General features: G+C 47.7%; 1 protein-coding gene across 2 annotated transcripts in view; it reads left to right on the top strand.

Annotated features, from left to right (window-relative positions):
- Positions 1-16,885: 16,885 nt before the first annotated feature.
- Positions 16,886-21,977, top strand: part of BRINP2 (BMP/retinoic acid inducible neural specific 2) — a 90,308-nt gene continuing 85,216 nt past the window's right edge. Inside the window, exon 1 of one of the 2 annotated variants that reach the window (XM_083446319.1) lies at positions 16,886-17,085. The gene's annotated coding sequence lies outside the window, so the exon portion shown is untranslated. Of the gene's footprint in view, positions 17,086-19,560; positions 19,580-21,977 lie in introns of those variants that run through there. The other variant, XM_083446320.1, reaches the window with a different exon arrangement.

Below are 21,977 nucleotides of genomic sequence, written 5' to 3'. Positions count from 1 at the left end.
ATGGGGGAATCGGCGAGGCGGTTCCATGATTCCTTTCCGGGGACCTGTGGGGAGAGGAAGGGTCCTCCGCTGCCTACGCCCTCCTTGCGCAGAAGGCTTCCGCACAGGGAGAGTAGGCGGAGACTGGGCGTCAAAGAACTTCTTTGCTGGAAGAAGTTTAAGAAATGCCCACTGACGGATTCTGCCAGCGATTGAGGCAGTCACGGGCGAGTGGATGCCCGGACAGGAAAGGTTCACTAAGGTAACCCAGCCAGAGGTTGGGACAAGTTTACGCACAAGCAAGCCCTAGAACCATTACACCCCTTAATCCCGGTTTTATTGCATTTTATTCTTTAGTGGATTTGCAAAAAGACACACACACCAATAAATACATTTAAGAAAGGGACAAGATTAGACGTGGATGCACAAAGCTTTTCAATCATCATCATCATTATCAAGACTCCTTGTGCTTCGCTCTGCTGCCGCTTTCTTCCCACTCAGGGCAGCCCTGCCCTCTGCCTGCTCCACAGAGCTGGCGCTTCACACAGGGTTGGGCCTCAATGGCAGCAGCCTCTCCTTCTCCAGCAGCCGCTATGAGCTGCCCAAGTGACGAGGTCAGCAGCAGTGACCATGGATGCTCCTTTGCAGCTAGCCCTGCCATTGCTGCCACTATTCGGGACAAGCTCTGGCTTACCCCCCTCCCCAAGCTCAGCGCAGGTGGAGCTGCCAGAGGAAATAGGGACATTCTGTAATTCTAGGACTTTCACAGGAGAATCGGGATACTTGGAAGGTATGTTCTCCTCTGTTTCATTATTACAGATATTATGCAAATCTGACGTTGTGGGAGAACCACTGTAGTCATTGTTCTGAAATGGGGCAGGCTTTAGGGATGATCATGCTTCCAGTTGTATCCAATTCTGATAAAAACAGAAAAAGTTACAGAATTTGTTTGGAAAAAATCAAACTGCGTGAAACCCCATGGATGTTGTTGTTTAGTCGTTTAGTCGTGTCCGACCCTTCATGACTCCATGGACCAGAGCACACCAGGCACTCCTATCTTCCACTGTCTCCCGCAGTTTGGTCAAATTCATGTTAGTAGCCCTGGATGTATCTTCCTGCAAAACAGAAACTTTTCTTCAAGTGTATTTACATCTACGCCTGTCCGTCTCACCTTGAAGACTCTCAGCCTTCTTCCTTAAAGAGGCAGCACACAATAGAGTTGCCTTCTTTATGTACAAAGCTATTCCTTTCTTCATGTGAAGACAGCTTGAAGTTTTAACACAACCTGTCTTGGACTGTTTGTCAAGCCACAATGAGGTTCCTCGCTCAAGCCCAAGAATCTTTGGTCCTTTCTTCACTACTGGGGCAGCTGGTCAAAAAGAAGAGACCATGGACAGTTCAAGCTACCAAGCAGAAATCTCTTAAGTGGCACTACACTAGCTAGGGAGTCAGGTGATCATGGGGAACCAATAACATTTTGCTTCCACAAAGTCTTCATGGCTTCTTGGTGCGCTTCAGTCTGAGCAACAAGTTGATCAGCAAGGGCACTCACTTCCATATTGACTCTTATTAGGCAATCCCCATGCCTGCCTTTTCACCCATCTGCTTCTCACAACTTGTCCTATTGTCTCATATTCACCTCTTGGCCTTCTGCTCTGGTTTTGGCCTTTTGCCTGTCCATGGACTTCACAGCCAGTTGCCCCATCTGTCTTGGCAGCTTGAGCCCTCCGTTATTTCTGGAGCCTGGTTATGTCACATTCCCAGAGCAGAGTATTTGAGAGTTGGGAATGTTTTTTTTTTTTTTTTAATAATATTTTTTATTAAGGTTTTTACATAAAAAGGGGAAAAAAACAAAAGAAAAAATACAAAAATACAAAGAAAAAAGAAAAACAACAATACAGAAAAAAGCAAATAAAAACAATTCCAATTTCATAATATTCCTTGTGTTTACTTATTTCCCAGACTTCCCCACACCTCCCCTCACTGTATTCCAGTCCAAATATTCAATCAGCAAATCCCTTCCCTCTATCTTAACTTAATCTTTATCTTTATGTTTTAATATATCTTGATCTTATCTTAATATCTTAATATGTTAAACCTTTTAAAATTTTCACCACTTTATTGCTAATAACTTTTTAACCTCAATCCGATGTCATTCTAACATTCATTAATCTTATAATATTTCTGTAAATAATCTTTAAATTTATTCCAGTCTTCCTTCACCGTCTCTTCTCCCTGGTCTCGGATTCTGCTGGTCATTTTTGCCAATTCCATGTAGTCCATCACTTTCATCTGCCATTCTTCCAGAGTGGGTAGTTCTTGTGAGAGTTGGGAATTTAACATAGGGAAGGACCCTGGAAGCTGCATTGCAGAAAGCCGGGTTAAGTATCGTCAACATGATCCAGCGGTGGCTTTATAGGGGTTGGGGCAGGAGTTGTTCCAAGCCCTACCTGGAGATACTGAGGGATTGAACCACCTGGGCCTTTTTACATTCAAAGCATGTCTTCTACAACTCAGCTGCAGCCCTTTCAGCAACCCACTTTTAAAACTTAACAGTTATAACTATCTCGTCCTTTTAGACATACTTGACCCGACTCCAACTTAGAACAATAGTCAAATGAGACCACAGAACTGCACTCAATTAATGTGCCATTTTATTGGTTCAACTTTAGGAAAGTGAGTACAGTGGAATAAATACAAGGTTGGTTGGTTGGCTGGTTGGTTGCTAAACTACACAAAACTATAAAGATGCCCGGTCACTTAGGTTTGGGAGCTTCTTCATCTTCATCTTCTTCAACCAGTGAAGGCGGTGAAGGTCCTGTGTGAGTGCCTGTAGGCGGTTGGAGGATGGATGGCGGCTAATGGATTGAAGTTGAATCCTGACAAGACAGAAGTACTGTTTTTGGGGGACAGGGGGCGGGCTGGTGTGGAGGACTCCCTGGTCCTGAATAGGGTAACTGTGCCCCTGAAGGACCAGGTGCACAGCCTGGGAGTCATTTTGGACTCACAGCTGTCCATGGAGGCGCAGGTCAATTCTGTATCCAGGGCAGCTGTCTACCAACTCCACCTGGTACGCAGGCTGAGACCCTACCTGCCCGCGGACTGTCTCACCAGAGTGGTGCATGCTCTGGTTATCTCCCGCTTGGACTACTGCAATGCGCTCTACGTGGGGCTACCTTTGAAGGTGACTCGGAAACTACAACTAATCCAGAATGCGGCAGCTAGACTGGTGACTGGGGGCGGCCGCCGAGACCACATAACACCAGTCTTGAAAGACCTACATTGGCTCCCAGTACGTTTCCGAGCACAATTCAAAGTGTTGGTGTTGACCTTTAAAGCCCTAAACGGCCTCGGCCCAGTATACCTGAAGGAGCGTCTCCACCCCCATCGTTCTGCCCGGACACTGAGGTCCAGCTCCGAGGGCCTTCTGGCAGTTCCCTCATTGCGAGAAGCAAAGCTACAGGGAACCAGGCAGAGGGCCTTCTCGGTAGTGGCGCCCACCCTGTGGAATGCCCTCCCAGCAGATGTCAAAGCGATAAATAACTACCTGACATTTAGAAGACATCTTAAGGCAGCTCTGTTCAGGGAAGTTTTTAATCTGTGATATTTTACCGTATTTTTTGTTTCTATGGAAGCCGTCCAGAGTGGCTGGGGAAACCCAGCCAGATGGGCGGGGTACAAATAATAAATTATTATTATTATTATTATTATTATTATTATTATTATTCTACAATCAAGTGGCATTTTTTTTGCTAAATAAATAAGTAAATGCAGTGGCCTTTTCATGGCATAGCTCTGTTATTCTTTTAATGGTCAGGGCAAAAGAACAGTACGATCCCCATGAAGTTAAGCCCTTTCTTAAATATGGCTCAATCAATCAATCGATCAATCAATCAATAAATCTTTATTGCAGTCAAAGACCAGACAGCAAAGTTAACAACAACAACAACATATGCCACTTCTGCATGAAGAAGCAGATGTAATTAAAAATTCCCTATAAACTTATTTACATTTTAAAAAAAACACTCCTTCAGCTAAAATCTGTATTCCAGAGATTAAAATTAAATGGGGCTGTTATTTACAGAGGGCAGGAGGGCAGTTGACCACGCTCACTCCACTTCTGGTTATTCCTCAGAAGCACCTCTGAAGGCCTCTCCTGGAAAGGAGAGTTTTTTTACCGACTCTCTAAGGTGAGGAGACTGCAAATCTTGGGTTTTTTTAGGTGGAGACACTATGAACATAATTAATGCTTTCAGAACCTTGAGGCAAGATTGCTTTAATGCACTCTATGCAGCTCTGCCATTAATGACTATCCAAAAGCTTTAGTGGCTCACATCCTGACAACAAGGGACAATGCCAGGAGGATATTGTCATGGATCTAGGGTACCAGAGTCTTGTTAGTTAATGGTAGAAATTAATAAACAGCAGTATTTCATTAATATTTGGGACATGAAGGGAAATACAAGCTGCATAACTGCGGCAGGCAAGAAATTCCTGGGTTAGCTTATGCAAACTAGCCTGGCTGGGTAGCTAAGTGCAGAGCCATTGAGAAACAATGGGGAGCCAGGTGCTGGACTGTTTAAGACAATTGGCAATGCAAAGACCATCCCTCCCTTCTGCTGGGAGGAGTGGACAAAAAAAGGAGATTTCAAAGGTTGCCAAGGTGACAGTGGGGGGCATGATGTCACAGGAAAATTTGTCCTTTTTGAAATGTGTTCTGGGAACAAGGAGGAGGAAGTCGGCAGAACCATATTGGTGCTGTGTAATGGTTCTGGGGTTGCTCGTGCGTAAGTTGCCGTTACTCCTGGCTAGGTTGCCTGGTTGAACCCTTTCTGTCTGGACAGCCTTAGGTTCGTGGCTGCCTCAGTCGCTGGCAGAATCCATCAGTGGGCGTTTCTTGAACCTCTTCCAGCATAGAAGCTGTTTGACGCCCAGTCTTCTCCTACTTTGCCTGCGCGGAAGTCTTCTGCGCAAAGTGGGTGTGGGCAGCGGAGTACTCGTGCCCTCTCCGCTGGTCTCTGGCGAAGAGTCCTGGAGCCACCTCTCCGATTCCCCCATCTGCCCCCCTTCTCCACTGGTGTTACGCTGATTTCCTTCCCCCGCAGATGGGCTCCCTCTCTCCCTGCTGGGACCCTCTCCGCCATCCCTCTGGAGCCTCCTCTCCGCCTCCAGTTCCGATGGCAGTTCCCTGACAGGCTGACTGGAGGAGGTTGCACCAAGAGATGGGGAGTCATGACTACTTTGGACCCAAGCTTCTGAAGCTATGAGAGGGGCAAGGAGCAACACGCTTGGGGTATAATGTTCAGCACCCCCTCCGCTGAAGACTCCAGGTGTAAATACGTCTTACAATAAACCACATTTCTTAAAGAGACTAGCTTCCACTGTGCCTCCTCAATTTTCCCAATGGAAACAAAACCCTGGAAGAGCTCATGGAACAATTTTATGGTAACGATTTTATTCTACTGCTCCGGCATCTGCACTTGTCTCTCCTTTGCAAATGAAGCAACATGAAACCAACATTTCATGCATCAAGTTTCACAGGGCACGGTATTTTCTTGAGTTCAGTCTGTACGTGCTTTAAAATAATAATTCTAAAAGCTCCAGTGAATATCAAAGAGAGGATCTTTTCAACTTTTTGCTTCAGGTGCAAAAATGTCTAGGGTTAGAAATGAAAATTAAGTTTCTAGGTTTTATTCTAAGCAACTTAACACACCAATTTATTTCCCACCCCATCCCCAATCTCTTTATGTTTCAGTCTGATTCACTCTGACCTGTTAGGAGGAGAGATATACTGTAAATTAAATTGAAATATATAAATAAAAGATGGTGCAAAACCAGCCGCAGCTCCACAATTATGTCCCAGTCAGATTTCCGCATTCTTTGGTAGGCTCCTGGTTGGATTATTGCAATCTGCCTTTGAAGATAATTCAGAAGCTGCTTGTGTGCTTGCTGGAGCTGAGAGTCCAGAACTTAGCACACTTGTTTCGGCACAACTGCACTGACTGCATTTTAGCTTTTAAACACAATTCAGAGTGCTGACTATTACTGTGGTAATGATCTAGGTGGCTTAAGGCTGCAAAGGGCTTTATAGTTTAATCTAAAACTTAAAGGTAAAAGTAAAGGACCCCTGGACGGTTAAGTCCAGTCAAAGGCGAATATGGGGTTGCAGCGCTCATCTCGTTTCAGGCCGAGGGAACCGGCGTTTGTCCGCAGACAGATTTCCAGGTCATGTGGCCAGCAGGACTAAACCACTTCTGGAGCAACGGAACACCGTAATGGAAACCAGAGTGCACGGAAACACCATTTACCTTCCTGCCACAGTGATACCTATTTATCTACTTGCACTGGCATGCTTTCAAACTGCTAGGTTGGCAGGCACTGGGACAGAGAAACGGGAGCTCACCCAGTCTTGTGGATTCGAACCGCCATCCTTCCAATCAGCAAGCTCAAGAGGCTCAGTGGTTTATACCACAGCCCCACTTAAAACAACTATATTAAATACTGCTTTTCAAACAGTGCAAAACTCTGATGCTCCATAGCTTTACTTGTTATTCTCATTTGATGTTCTATGATTTTTTTTTTGGGGGGGGGTGAATTTGTGGTAAGTGTCTGTCCACTTTTCTTTGTTTGCAATATGGCACAAGCTAGATAACATTCAGAATAATTGTTCAATTTTTGATTATGCGGGGAAACTCAGTTTATTTATATACTGCATTTTCCACAAATACTTTGCGCTCAAAGCAATTCTCAGAATATTATATATATTCATATAACATGTACAGTATGTCTAAAAAGATCACCGGGACAAAAAGCACACATCGAAAGAGAACCTTACAAAGACACAATATAAAATCATTAAGAAGCAAAATGGCCATGCAGCCAATGCTAGTGGGGTGGTATGTTCCCCCAGCACTCAGACCCAGAAAACAGAAGCAAGGTGTCCACCTCAGAACACAGACCAATAAGTGTCCACATCTGGACAGCTCCCCCAGCAGCTGTGTGATTCTAGACCCGAGATGTGTGTAGAACCACCAGTGCACCCCTTGGACAGAACTCTCCCATATATTGGCAGAAACCGAAGAGATAATTTAATTACAATAACAGAATAATCGTAAGAAATGAAAGAATACATTACAACAACCAGGCTCTCCGCACCATGCGCGCGCGCACACACACACACACACACACACAGCCTATAGCCCCCAACCCCATCAGCCCTGGCCAGTGCAGCAAATGGTCAGGAAGACAGGAGCCACATACATAATTCTTAAGAAGGATGTAGGCAAACTGGTGAGCAATGAAGATAACAAAGAGGTTATCAATTGTTCTATGTATGAGGAAGGTTAATGCATCAGGCATTGTGCATTGGGTCATTCTTCAGGTGCCTTTAAAACACCGAGGCTACAATTAAACAATTCAGACAGAACTGTGCCTGCACCAAGGTCAACAAGCAACTCTGGCTCAATAGGCAGAAGATGCTCTCTTAACAATTGGTCACCCCCTGTACTCAGCCTGGAGGTGTCAACATAGCCAAGGTCATCAACTCTGCTACATTAGTCATTTTCTTCACCAAGTAAGGAGAAGCCCTTGTAGGCACAGAAGGATGAAGAATGCCTGTTCAACTGTTGTCATAAAGAAAAAGTTATTTCCTGACACATCCTTTCTTTCTGTCTTTACTTTTACCCTCCAGAAGCATCTATGTTATAAATTAATTACTGCTATCTGAATTGGTGAGAGCCAACAAGGCCAGCCACTCTGATTGACACCTTGTCTACATGTAATTTAAGCATTGCTGGAGCTGTTTCATTAGGGGACGGGGTGCAAAATAAGAGTCAACATTTCTTATGAATTTGGGATCTGGCCAGCTTTTGAAATTTAGATTTTGAGGTGTAGATTTCTCACTGTTGCTATTTCCTAGGGTTCCGCGGTGTGTGCCTCTTGAGCATGGAAGTTCCATTTAGCTCTCAAGGTTAGTGGTAGCTAGAAGGCTGATTGCCGAAGAATTGATGTATTTGAATTATGGTGCTGGAGGAGACTCTTGAGAGTCCCATGGACTGCAAGAAGAACAAATCTCTCCATTCTGAAGGAAATCAGCCCTGAGTGCTCATTGGAAGGACAGATCGTGGAGCTGAGGCTCCAATACTTTGGCCACCTCATGAGAAGAGAAGACTCCCTGGAAAAGACCCTGATGTTGGGAAAGATGGAGGGCACAAGGAGAAGGGGACGACAGAGGACAAGATGGTTGGATAGTGTCTTCGAAGCTACAAACATGAGTCTGACCAAACTGCGGGAGGCAGTGGAAGACAGAAGTGCCTGGCGTGCTCTGGTCCATGGGGTCACGAAGAGTCGGACACAACTAAATGACTAAACAGCAACAACAACAGCAATAGAATTATCTTCCATATATAAAGCCTCACGCATTGCAAGTTAAAGGAAAAGTAAATCTCACCTTAGGTTGGACCAGAAAGTTCTGCTCCCATTCCCCAAAGATGTATGATATTGACAGTGTGGGGCTTGGGTTCCACATCACCCAGAGCTCCTCTAGGCCCTAATAAAGAAGTCGAGGGCAGGGCACCTGAGGAGAACCACAAAATGGTGTCACCCACTCCACGTTCCTCAGAAGAAGGGGAATCAAGATCTCAATCCGGCTCTGCTGCCCGTGTGGATCCTGCCACCTGAGACAGTCACCTCACATTGCCTCTTTGGTCTTGGTCTAGGGGAACCTCCCAGTTATTCAGATAATGGATAACTTCCCCCCATTAAATGGACTGATCCTTTCCCCCCTGGCACTCCCTGAAGTGTTGCTAGGTATTCTAAGCTCAGAGAGGGATGTGGATGTGAATTGCCCAGCAACTGGCAAGAGCTGTGGGGTCTGCCCTCTTTCATCACTGCTTTGTTCCCACACTTGTATAGACTAATCTTGTTGTTGTTTAGTCGTTTAGTCATGTCTGACTCTTCGTGACCCCATGGACCAGAGCACACCAGGCATTCCTGTCTTCCACTGCCTCCCGCAGTTTGGTCAAACTCATGCTGGTAGCTTCGAGAACACTGTCCAACCATCTCGTCCTCTGTCGTCCCCTTCTCCTTGTGCCCTCCATCTTTCCCAACATCAGGGTATTTTCCAGGGAGTCTTCTCTTCTCATGAGGTGGCCAAAGTCTTGGAGCCTCAGCTTCAGGATCTGTCCTTCCAGTGAGCACTCAGGGCTGATTTCCTTCAGAATGGAGAGGTTTGTTCTTCTTGCAGTCCATGGGACTCTCAAGAGTCTCCTCCAGCACCAGAATTCAAAAGCATCAATTCTTTGGCGATCAGCCTTCTTTATGGTCCAGCTCTCACTTCCATACATCACTACTGGGAAAACCATAGCTTTTACTATACGGACCTTTGTTGGCAAGGTGATGTCTCTGCTTTTTAAGATGCTGTCTAGGTTTGTCATTGCTGTCACCATCTGCAGTGATCCTCAGTAGCATGTTGGACGCCTTCGCATATGTATTTGGAAATAGGTCTCAAAGAGTATGTCCTGGCCCTCCCTTTCCCATTTTCACATCCAAAAACTACCAACTAACCCTGAATTTCCTTCTTTTTTAAAAAAAAAAAACACAAAAGCCAACAGCCAACAACCCAAAACTCCCCACGGTTTACAGATTTCTGTTTATATCAGTGGGCAGCTTTGCTTTGTAAGAAGTCAAGGTCAGAAGCAAAAGGAGGAGGTGTGGGGAAGAAAGGAAAAACAGAGCATGTAGCCAAAACTTTTCGTCCTTTCCCTTGCATTCTGAACATCTGGTTCCCATGAGCCACTTGGCTAATCCTAATGTTTAATTCTTTGATGTCCCCTAAATCTCCGAATCGCCTCTGTTCCCAGACCTTCCAAAGCCTTAATCTTCACCACTGTCCTTTGCTTCCCAGGCAGAATCAAAGCGCTCTTCTCACCTCCCTCTGCTCAAGTTGATATCTTAGCTTCTTCTTCCTCTTACATTTGAGAAAGAAAGGGGGAAACAGGGAGATTTTGTTGTGCCATTTTTGACATTCTAAGACCGGGGATGTGATGGTGTTTTACCAGCCTTTGAGAAGAGAATGAGGGGTGATGGGCAAGGTCTCAATGCCCTCTCACCCTCACATATTCTGACATCAATTCTGTTGCTACAGAATGTCCCCTTATGCCTTTTGCCTTTAGGTTGACAACTTGAGGAGCCAAATATTGCTTCCCAGGAGGCCAAACTTGGCCCAAGGCCTTTCAGTTGTTAACTGACCCTAAAATAAAAACACTGAGGAGCTCTTCTCTCACCTCTACAGGAAAATGTTGTTGTCATGCTCTTTATCTGAAAGATGCAGCAATAGCCCCTTCATGATCTGCTATTGTTCAACAATGGGGAACAATGTCTGTATCCATTTGGAGGGGTGTGTATGGAGTTCTGGCACTATAGAACTATAGATGTCAGGGGTGCCAACTTTAATAAAATATTGTGGGGGCCCAGATAAGGCCCACCCCACATAATCAATCACATGATGCAGTGCACACACAACATTTGAATGGGAATGCCCATCAACTATTTGGGGGCCCAGCCCCCTCAAATGTTTTATTGTGGGGACCAAAGTCCACATGGCCCCTAGGAGTTGGGTCCTATGACAGCTGTTATTTTTAAGATGCAAGGACTGATTCCATACAATTCCGTTCGCCGAGCGCCAGTTCTGATTTGTGTGCTGGAAAGTTTTATGGTGTTGTATCAAACAAGAGCTATCCCGCACTTTCCAAAGTATTTTCCCATCACAAAAAATCCAATGGGGGGGCAGGTGTTTGCTCCAAGTGGGCAACCTGAATTTGCTGATGTGCGCTGTGGTCTAAACCACAGAGCCTAGGGCTTGCCAATCAGAAGGTCGGCAGTTCAAATCCCCGTGATGGGGTGAGCTCCCGTTCCTCGGTCCCACTCCTGCCAACCTAGCAGTTCGAAAGCACGTCAAAGTGCAAATACTGTAGATAAATAGGTAACGCTCTGGAGGGAAGATAAACGGCATTTCCATGCATTGCTCTGGTTCGCCAGAAGTGGCTTAGTCATGCTGGCCACATGGCCCGGAAGCTGTACACCGGCTCCCTCAGCCAATAAAGCGAGATGAGCGCCGCAACCCCAGAGTCGGCCACGACTGGACCTAATGGTAAGGGGTCCCTTTACCTTTAATTGAATCCTGCCCCAAAATATGACCGCTCAGGAAGCAGCTCAAGTCTCTCTAGTCCCCAACCTGGTGCCCTTGAAGACCTTCCTTGGGTACCCAATTTGAACACCAGGCAATAGGAGTCCCTGGAGCCCTAAAGAACCTCTGCCTCCCCACCCCCCTTAGTGCACCCTAACTTAGATTCCTATTGCTTCTAACTTATTTCCCCATCCCTGGAATCTCCTTAGTTTGCTCTTTCTTTCCCCCTAGCAACCAGGATTCATCCTTCCTGAGGTGGGTTCATCTGGGATAAAGAACAGCCTTAGGAGTTATTTCTGTAAATACTACTATTATGCAGTAAGTGTAGGTGGATTTTAAAGACCCCCCATCCCCATGAAAGTGTGAAAACTTTGCAAAGAACCTTAGGCATGTCTCCTGCTGTGCGGAAGCTAAAGAACACATTAAGAATTCACCATATAGTTAACATACATTACAATGGTACACACATCTACTTTAAAGCAAGTTTATTTGTGTTTAATGAGGCTTACTCCCAGGTAAGTGGGTACAGGATGGCAGCCTAGGCTTTGTTTTAGAGTTGGCATTGAAGGAAAGAGGTTTCTTGTGCCTTTAACAGCTGCATGGCATGCAGAAATCCAGGAACTTCTGTTAAGCATTCTATAGTATGGATATATACCGTATTTTTTGCTCTGTAAGACTCACCTTTTCCCTCCTAAAAAGTATGGGGCAATGTGTGTGCGTCTTATAGAGCGAATGCAGGCTGTGCAGCTATCACAGAAGCCAGAACAGCAAGAGGGATTGCTGCTTTCACTGCACAGTGATCCCTCTTGCTGTTCTGGCTTCTGAGATTCAGAATAATTTTTTTCCTGTTTTCCTCCTCCAAAAACTAGGTGCGTCTTGTGGTCTGGTGCGTCTTATAGAGCGAAAAATACGGTAATTATGAGGATAGCTTCACCTTGATAGCACTCTCACTAGTTTTGTGTTACGCAATGCCCTCGACAGCATCCATGTTGTGTTGTGACATGCTTTCCATGACAATCGTACCGTGACTGGCACCCATACACTCTCTCAAAATTGAAAACATGGCCATTGGTGCTGAAGGGTTGCAACCCCCAATTTAGAGGTGCCACGATCCATATTCTGAAGTGTATAAAAGGTAAAGGGACCCCTGACCATTAGGTCCAGTCATGACCAACTCTGGGGTTGCGGCGCTCATCTCGCTTTATTGGCCAAGGGAGCCGGTGTACAGCTTCCGGGTCATGTGGCCAGCATGACTAAGCCACTTCTGGCGAACCAGAGCACCGCACAGAAACGCCGTTTACCTTCCCACTGGAGCGGTACCTATTTATCTACTTGCACTTTGACGTGCTTTCGAACTGCTAGGTTGGCAGGAGCAGGGACCAAGCAACGGGAGCTCACCCCGTTGTGGGGATTCGAACCGCCGATCTTCTGATCGGCAAGTCCTAGGCTCTGTGGTTTAACCCACAGTGCCACCCGCGTCCCTTCTGAAGTGTATATTTCCCCCCAATCCTGAGCAACTGTTTTGAATCTGACTTCTCTTGTCTTGGTGGACTTAGAGGTTGCAGCAAGAAGAAAGAGAGAGGGTGGCGATGGGGCTGAGGCTGAACCTTGCCCACTGTGTGGCTTGGGTCAGAGAGACCCATGCCCAAATCACTGGGTGACCTGACCATAGTCCTGCTACTCCCCCTTCCCCTCACTGAGCCTACCTCACAGGGCAGTTGTGTCTGCATGGTGGGGGGAGATATATGAACCATTGCGTGAAGTCCTGGGTTCTTTGGAGGGAGGCTGAGATACAAGCACAATAATCTCAGATAAACAAAGTCTGAATAAACAGCTTCTAAAGTAATCTTGGGTATTCTACATTTGCATAAACTAGCATATAATGTACCGATTTCTGCCACCAGGCCTCTCCCGGCTTGGTACGGTTCCTCTCTCCCCACAGGATTCTGAGTTTTTAGAAGCGCAGGCAACCGTAGCCTTGAAAATACCCTTCAAAAATTAAAGGATTGAATTAATGTAGGAAATACTGATTCGGGAAAGAGGCTCCGTTTTCCCACTAGTGAAAGTTCTCTTCCTCTGCCATAAAAAGGGCTTATGATTCTCCGCAATTAAAGAACTGTTGGTGTCCCCTCCCCCGCCCCTTGCCACATGCAAAGTTCCTATTTTTCAGCCTTCACAGGAGAAAGACATCCTGTTTTTGTGTCCCTTTTCACCTTCTGGAGGAGACTCTATTTCCTAGTCATGTGGGCTTTTTTACTTTGAAATTTCTTTGGCAAAGGAGATACTTGGCAACTTTGTTAAGACTGTTCCATCAGTCTCCTGGATCCATTAAACCGCACTCTCCTACTGCACACAACCACCGACCCAAGATTACAACAATCATAGAATTATAGAGTTGGAAGGGACCACTAGGGTCATCTAGTCCACCCCTGCAAAGCAGAAATCTTTTGCCCAACATAGGGCTCAAACCCACCACCCTGAGACTGTGGCGTAGCGTGGGGGGTGCAGGGGGGGCCCGGCCACACCGGGCGCACCATCTGGGGGTTAGTATTAGGGGGTGCAAATCCACAGGTTAGGGGGTACAAATTACTTGCCTTGCCCCAGGTGCTGACAACCCACGCTACGCCACTGCCCTGAGATTAAGAGTCTCGTGCTCTGCCGAATGGCCCATTGTAGGAGCTAAATATTTAACACTTAGTTTTGCACAGTGCTTTTTAGAGCATTCAAAACACTTCACACGTATTATGTTACAGACTCAACAACCCTGTAGGGTAGGACAAGACCTGCCAAGAAAAACAAAAAACTTATTTATGTATCCTACAACAGCGGCAAGAGTCTTGATAGCACAAGGGTGGATGAATGAGGAAATCCCAACAAAAGAAGAGTGGCAAGAAAAATTGATGAGCTACACAGAGCTGGCTAAATTGACGTAGAAACTGCGGGACAAGGACAACTGTGACTTTAAGGAAGAATGGGAGCTTTTTACAATTTATCTAAAAAGACAACAAAATGATTGGACTCCTTGGCAGGTTTTCAATAAAAAGGTAAAGGTAAAGGTACCCCTGCCTGTACGGGCCAGTCGTGTCCGACTCTAGGGTTGTGCGCCCATCTCACTCAAGAGGCCGGGGGCCAGCGCTGTCCGAAGACACTTCCGGGTCACGTGGCCAGCGTGACGAAGCTGCAGCTGGTGAGCCAGCACCAGTGCCGCACACGGAAACGCCGTTTACCTTCCCGCTATAAAGCAGTACCTATTTATCTACTTGCACTTTGACGTGCTTTTAAACTGCTAGGTAGGCAGGAGCTGGGACCGAACGATGGGAGCTCACCCTGCCGCGGGGATTCGAACCGCCGACCATACGATCGGCAAGCCCTAGGCACTGAGGTTTTACCCACAGTGCCACAACAAAATGATTGGACTCCTTGGCAGGTTTTGAATAAACATACACAAATTTATTAGTTGATAATATGGTAGATAGATAATGTAAGGATATGTATAATTTTATAACATGTGGAGAATAATATGTGCTGAGAAATCAGAGAGAGAGGAGCTGAGGGAAGTCTCTGGGGGGGGGGGAGGGAGGGTTTGAAGGGGGGGAAAAGGGGGGAAATAATGAATATGATATGTTTTGATAATTTGTTATGTTGAAATTGTTAATAAAAACCTTTTTTTAAAAAAAACCAACAACAACCCTGTAGGGTAGACCCCATACTGCAAATTAAGGAATTGTAGAATCATAGAGTTAGAAAGGATCCGAAGGGCCTCCTAGTCCAGCCCCCGGCAACGGTCATATTTGCAATCCTGGGATCTTGGAAAATGTTTTTATATTGCAAACAAGTAGCATGCCTGACACCAGCTGATAAACTCATGACAGATTTGAACCAGATCACACACCTCAGCCATTTGGCTACTGTGCTACACCAAAATCAAGGAGACCCACAAGAGGTTTAGTGGTGTCAAATCTTTTTCCAAAGAGGGCCAGATTTGATGAAGTGAAAGGCCGTGAGGGCCGACCAAAGTTGTTAACCTTTTTTTTTACAGATTGAAATTGTTGAGGTTTTTTTTTTTTAGGATTTTACCCCAGGAAAGAAACTGCCACAGGGGCTACATTAAACCGACGGGCAGGATTAAGCCCCTGGAACGGACTTGCCTGATATTACACACAACAAGTGGCGGTGAGGGATATTTAATGTAGTGCTTTTGTGGACCTGTGATTTTAGAACATGTGCTACCAGAAAGTATATGTACAAAGGTATTGGAAAGGGTAGCATCTGAATGTGTGCACTGAAGAATGAGAGGCATGGATTTGTGTTAGGTGCTGTGGGCATGTCCAGACGACTTTAACCCATTTTAAGCCCCGTTAATGTCTCTAGGGGAGAGTTAGGCACCTGCTCAAACTTCTCCCAATGGGAGTCCACAGTACTTTGGGCTACATTTCGCTGCTCTCTCTCTCTCGGGTGCTTGCATTTCCTGATTGTAGGCTGCCCTTTGCAAACAAGAGCAAGGCTGCATCTGGAAACCCTCCTAAAAACAAATTTAAAAAATACAGCCCCGACCAGCGAACGATGCCCTTCTTTCTCCCTGGAGAGCTAGAGGTTTTTAGCAGTTTCTCGCCGCCTGGCCCTCGCTTTCCTCCTGCCTGCAAAGATCCGTTCAGTGGCGTAGCGTGGGTTGTCAGCACCCGGGGCAAGGCAAGTAATTTGCACCCCCTAACCCGTGGATTTGCGCCCCCTAACCCGTGGATTTGCGCCCCCTAACCCTAACCCCCAGATGTTGCGCCCGGTGCGGCCGGCCCCCCCTGCACCCCCCACGCTACGCCACATTCCGTCTGGCTGATGCTTCGCGTTTGCTCTCTTCCCGGCTCTCGACGGCGGGCTCCTTTCCCAAGCCAAATCTGTTTCGATATTTCAGGAGCAGCAGCAGCAGGAGGGGCCGAGAGAGCAGCCCCCCCTCGCACCCCAAATTCCCCCCCCCCCTTTGATCCCTCTGCGATCGAGCCTGGCCCGCGCCAGCCGAGACTTAACCCTTCCGTCGCCGGCCCTATCCCAGCCGGAGCAGCTCTTCGCTCCAAAACAAGGCGGCGGCAGCGGCAGCAGCGAGAAGTTCTTCTCCGCCGCGCCAGGCAAGAAGCGGCAGCCGAGCCGCAGCTCGAGAGAGAGAGAGATCCACGGCCAACCCCCCCGTCCGGTGCGAGGCTCCCGGGCCAATCAGGGCCGCGCAGGGAGCCCGAGCGAGGACCCCATTGGCTGCGAGAGCCGCATCCCTCCAAGCGAGGCGGGCGGCGGCGGAGGGAGGCCGGCAGCCTTGGGCTCGGGGAAGCACTTTCCGCCAGGGAGCCGGCAGGTGAGGCGCTCCGAGGTGCCGGCAGCTTCGGCGGCGTCCAGGAAGAGCCGCGGCCGCGCAGCATGGGCGGCGGGGCGGCGTCGCGCCGCGGGGCCGGGGCTTGCCGCTTGCCGGGCGCCTTCTTCTCCCCGAGCCGGGGGCCCCTTCTTCCTCCCCCGCGGAGCCCGAAGGGAAGCAGCAGGTAGGGAGCGAAGGAAGGAAGGCAGGCAGGCAGGCGCCGGCTGCCCCGCCACTCCGCCCCAGCTCCGCCGTCCCCGCCCGCTCGCCTCTCCCGCTCTCCGCCGGAGGCAACCCCGACGCTCCGCGGGAGCCGCGCCGCCCGGGATGCGGACGGGCAGCGCCCGCGCGGCGGCCCGGCGGAACCTGCGCCGGCCAGGACCTCGCGGGGCAGCCGCCCAGGGCCGCCGTCGATGCCTCCGCCCGTCGCGCCGAACTTCTCCCCGAAGGCCGTGAGGAGGAGGAGGAGGAGAGCCAGGCGGCGCCGGCGCCGGGATCCCGCTGTCGGCGGCCTCTCTGGATTGCGACGTGGAGTTGCGCCTCTCCGCCGCCGCCTTCCGCGCCGTCCCTCCAGCGCTGCGGGGTAAGTCTCCAAAGTTCCCGCGAACTCTCCTTCGCCGGGGCTGCGCGGGCTGCAAAGAGGGCACGTCGGGGGGGCACCTAATGCGCGGGGCAGAGGAAGCGACCTGGGCACCGTCGGGGCGGGCAGCGTGGGGTGCCTAGGGATCGCGCACCTGTCTGTCTTGGAGTCCCAGGGATGGTGCCCCCAGCAAGGGGGGGGGGCAGCTGGCAGGGCTCTTGCGCAGCAGCACCTGCGTGGTCCGAGTGCTCCCGGAGAGGCGGGGGATCCGGCCGTGGTAGGGATCGGGCCGCAGTTGGCTGCGGAGGATGGGGGACATACCGGCGGACCCAGTGGCGTAGCGTGGGGGGTGCAGGGGGGGCCGGGCGCAACATCTGGGGGTTAGGGTTAGGGGGCACAAATCCACGGATTAGGGGGCGCAAATCCACGGGTTAGAGGGCGCAAATTACTTGGCTTGCGCCGGGTGCTGACAACCCATGCTACGCCACTGGGCGGACCGAGCCCACGGTTAATTGCCGCACCCGGTTAGCTGGCACCCATCCCCAGCCTGGTCTGTGTCTGCAGGGCATGTTTTCCATTGGGGGTGGGGGTGGAAGCAGGCAGGGAATCTGTGTGTTGGGGGGGGGGTATCCACCCCAGCCCCATTCTAGGATTGATTCCTATTTTCCATAGGGAAGAAAGGAGATGGCAAGCACTTAGTTTCGCTCGCAGCTCAGAGCCAGATGTGAAGGCTCAGTCGTGGCACCTGTAATCATGAGCGCTTGTGAGCATGAGCAGCGTGAATGCCCATTACCAGGCCAGGTAGCTGCAGCCTCCATCTCCCCCCACCCCCCCCATGATGGGTTAGGACCTGTCAGGACCTGAGGGTAGGGGATGCTTCCACAGGTGAATCTTGAGCCCTAGCATCTTCGGTTGTGGTGAGGGTTTTGGCCATTTTTATAGCTCCCAAACAAATTGTAATGGAAGTTTGGCCAAATGAAATTAACTTTTCCCCCCTCCCAGAAGGGGCAGTGGCAGAAAGGTTGGTTGTTAGCCCTTGAGCATGCGGCAACATGCAGTTCATGAGTTCTACATTCTAAGTTTCAGGGCTGCTAATTCCATCTCTTTCCCCAGTATTAAGATGCCATGTAAATCAGCCCTTCCCAATTCAGTTCAGAAGGCAGAATCTTTCTTCCCCATCAGCTCACCCACCCTGCAGTGCTCTTTGCTGACAAAATAGGATCCACCAAAATATCTGCTTTCAGTTAGAATAAGAAATCTCCCCTTCTTTTCTGCTAAGGAAGTAAAACCACTTGGATTCTACAGATTTAACCATCTTTTGTATCCCTCGTCCACCATGCCAAAAGATCAGACTCCCTGTTCTGAGGAAATCCAGGGTCTAATCTCAATAGATACCCCTCTGTCCTGAGAACAGCCACCTCTTGAAAGCCACAGTTGTGGAGCCCATCGATAACAATTCATTCTGCAGGCTAGCACTGAGCATAGTTGATAAGCAAGTTGGATGAAATGTATATATTTTATTGCCCATACTAAATTTACACCCAACATTGCACATTAGCCCTCTCTGGTTGTCGGCAGAGAATAAGAGAGCAATAAAGTCTTGATGTTAAAATTCTGAACATGGGAGGGTTTTTTCTTGTTTTAAATCAGTTGTTTTGTGTCTGTTTAAAAAGAAGCTCAAGTTGTTGGCATGGCAATGTGAATACAAGCTTTGTGGGTTACAGGGAAATATCCGTTTTAAAGTGGATATTCATATGGTGTTTGGCAGGGCTTGCTGCTGGACTCCATGTAAGTTCCTTTCTTAATTGGTTTGCTCAGTACCAGATCAGCAGCTCTTATTTCATGTAATGTAAGGATCATTTCACACATTGTGTAGACTAGGCATACCTGGGCTTGCCACCAAGTGTAGACTTAATAAGAAGACAAGGCTAATAACCGTTCCCTGATGAGTACACCTGGACGATATAAATACTTGACAGCACACTAAGAACATCTTAGGTGTATATCTAAAAATGTGTGAAGTGGTCACATTTTGTTAAACCCAGAGCCCTGGTGTTCGCTTAATAGGGAGGTGGCTTGCATCCTTCTACTTTCGGAGGGGATAAATGTAAAATGAGAGTAAAGTACACATAATGACATGGGTTTAGTCAGCTCCAGTGGGCATTTTCAATTAATTCATTAGGCTATTGTTAAGCATAAGTGCTTGCAGTGGTGTGGAGTGGTTGTTTTGCCTCCCTTCAGACCAGGCATTCTGTTAAGTATGAGCTTAATGGAACGAGGAGAGGTGGGTGGCTGTAAAGCTCTCCTGTGCTGTTGCCGGTGGAGGGAGGGCAAAGGGTTCAAATACCCTGGTAGCCAGGAATCTCCCAAAGCAAGGGCTCTGACGCCCCGTAGCTGAGAAGTGGGAGGAGAGAAGATGGCAGATGATGTCAGGGAGAAATTTTGGCTGCCTGCTTCTTTCCCTAGCCGAAAGTATGTGAGAGGGGCAGACAGTGCAGTAAGTCTTGTTCTTGTTTTGTCACCCCCCCCCCCCGAGCTTTTGAACATTCATGAGCTATAAGGCAGATATTCAACAGGTGATGTTTTTCAGCATGGAGATGCCGGTGGAGGTGTTGAACTTCGGTCTATTGTGTATCTAGAGTTAAAGGCAAAGACTGGGGTGGGGAAAACAATATGCGATGGAAACTAGATATTAAACCAGTTCTGCGTGTTATCAGGTTAGGGGTGTTTAATGCCAGGGTTCATATAGGCACAAACTTTCAGCAAGGATTTCGGTTTACCTTTTTGGTGAAATAAATGGTATCCCTTGTTTATAGGTATTGCAGGTGTTGGCGAATCCCTCTAAATAACTGAAGTATTCATATTGCAAAAAAATAGTCAGGACATGAGAGAAATGGGTACACATCCAGTTCTGCCAAGACCAAATCAGTTGGCTAATTCTTAATAGCGGGGTGTGTGTGTGTGTGTGTTGGTTTGTGTTTTTTTCTTTTTATTCTAGTTTATATTATGCATTTTGTGTATTTATCTTGTATTTTTATGCTGTAAACCTCCCTGAGATCTACGGGTGAAGGACAGTATACAAATTTAATAAATAAAATAAAAAATAAGTGGCCACTTTGCAGTTGAGGATGGATGACCTATGGCTTGTAACAGTGCAGCATATGTGATTATTCATCACACACACTTTGTGTGTGTGGTAGAGTAAAGCTGACCACTCTCTCATGGTTTTATCTGCTTCCATGATGGCTTTGGAGACGGTGTAACATTTACAGACAGTAATAAAGCCTGCCAGTTTGACAGAGAATTCCTTATACGTTGTTGAATCTGGTCTTGTGCCCCAAAAGCATTGATTTATCTGAGGGTAGGTGCCCTCTTTCCCCAAACTGCACAGGCCTGAAGTCTTTGTAATGTTGTGTGATGCACCCCTTATTTTTCAATTACCCATCCTCAAACACAGATATTCCCCCTCTGGCTCTTTCTCTTGTACAGTTTCTGACTGCTGTTCCTCACATTCTGGCTTGAAAACTGCTGGCTGATCCAGCACCTGGGACAAATGTCTCATCTGCCAAATAGATGGACTGGGGCCTGGTGTTACCATCAGTTGGACTTGTTTGGTTCCAAGGGCCACATTTGACCTCGTTCCAACAAGGAAAGCTTATATATATATATATATATATATGCTTTCGTAGATTTTCACGGGTACAGGAATGCAGGTTTTGGTGTCCTCGGGTGTCTTCCCGTGTAAAAGTTGGGGTGTCTAGGCGACGTTTCGACGAGGTCTCACTCGTCATCTTCAGGCTGGTGCTTTCGGCTTCTTGTTACTGGAACAGAGCAGGATCTCAGTGTTTGAGTTCCTATAAGTACTGTTGAGGAGGTGTGGTGTATAGCCTCCAATGTTCTGGGCAGAGAGGAGGTTCCCAGGCTAGTGTGCCTTTTCTTCTTTTGTTCCTTAATTACTTGAGGGATATCTTGAGTGATTTCTTGAGTGATTTCCTGAATCCCACTTAGGTGGGTCATTAGGTGTGGATTAGTTGCTAAAGCCTTCGTGTCTTGAACTCTTGAACTTTGTGAAGAGTTTTTCTGAGAAGATGGCTGTACTGCACTTGGTTGTGCTCTGGCTTGGCTTCGTGTATAGGGGCGAGCTGTGGTTTTGTGGCCTGTGCCAGCCAGATCTGTGTAGGGATTGTAGGGGGGTGCAGCATCCGGAGGTGCCACCCTGGTTTGGCTACTGGATGGTGTCTGTAATTTATCTGTGGAGAGGGTCTGGGTTTGGGTCTGGTGTGGTTGATTGGTGATGGCGTTCTGTGTGCCTCTGGATCTGGTGTCAGATTTTGTGGGGAGGGCTAATTTCCAGATGTCTGGCAAGCGGGATGTGTCGTCACGCTTGTTCATGTTGTGAGGGTGTTTCTCTATCTCGATGGCTTCCATGATTATTCTCTTGTGGTGATGTTCCATGTTAAAGAGCAATTTGGAATCTGCAAAATTAATTTCGTGTCCTGTTTCTTTCATGTGTTGGAAAAGAGAGGAAGTTTTTTCTTCTTTTTTGACGGCATTCTTGTGTTCTGCGATACGTGCATTTATTCGTCTGTTTGTTTGTCCAATGTACGTGGCTGGGCAGACTTTGCAGGGTATTTCATAGACCCCTTGGTTTTCCAACTGAATTTTATCCTTGGGGTTTCTGAGGATATTGGCTATTTTTTGGTTGGTGCAAAAGGCTGTTTTGATATTGTGTTTATGGAGGATTTTGCTAATTTTATCTGTAGTGCCCTTGATATAAGGAAGGAGGGCTATGCCATTGTTTTCTTCTGTGTCTTGGTTTTTGGGGGGTGTTTCTTTTTGGATTAGCTTCGTAACCCTGTTTTGCTGGTATCCATTGGCAATTAACACATTTGAGA

This window comes from Podarcis tiliguerta (genome assembly GCF_965153285.1).
Source record: "Podarcis tiliguerta genome assembly, chromosome: 6".
Lineage (NCBI taxonomy): Eukaryota > Metazoa > Chordata > Lepidosauria > Squamata > Lacertidae > Podarcis > Podarcis tiliguerta.
The sequence above is the reverse complement of the archived record's forward strand: the minus strand, read 5'-3'. Positions and strand labels throughout refer to the sequence as shown.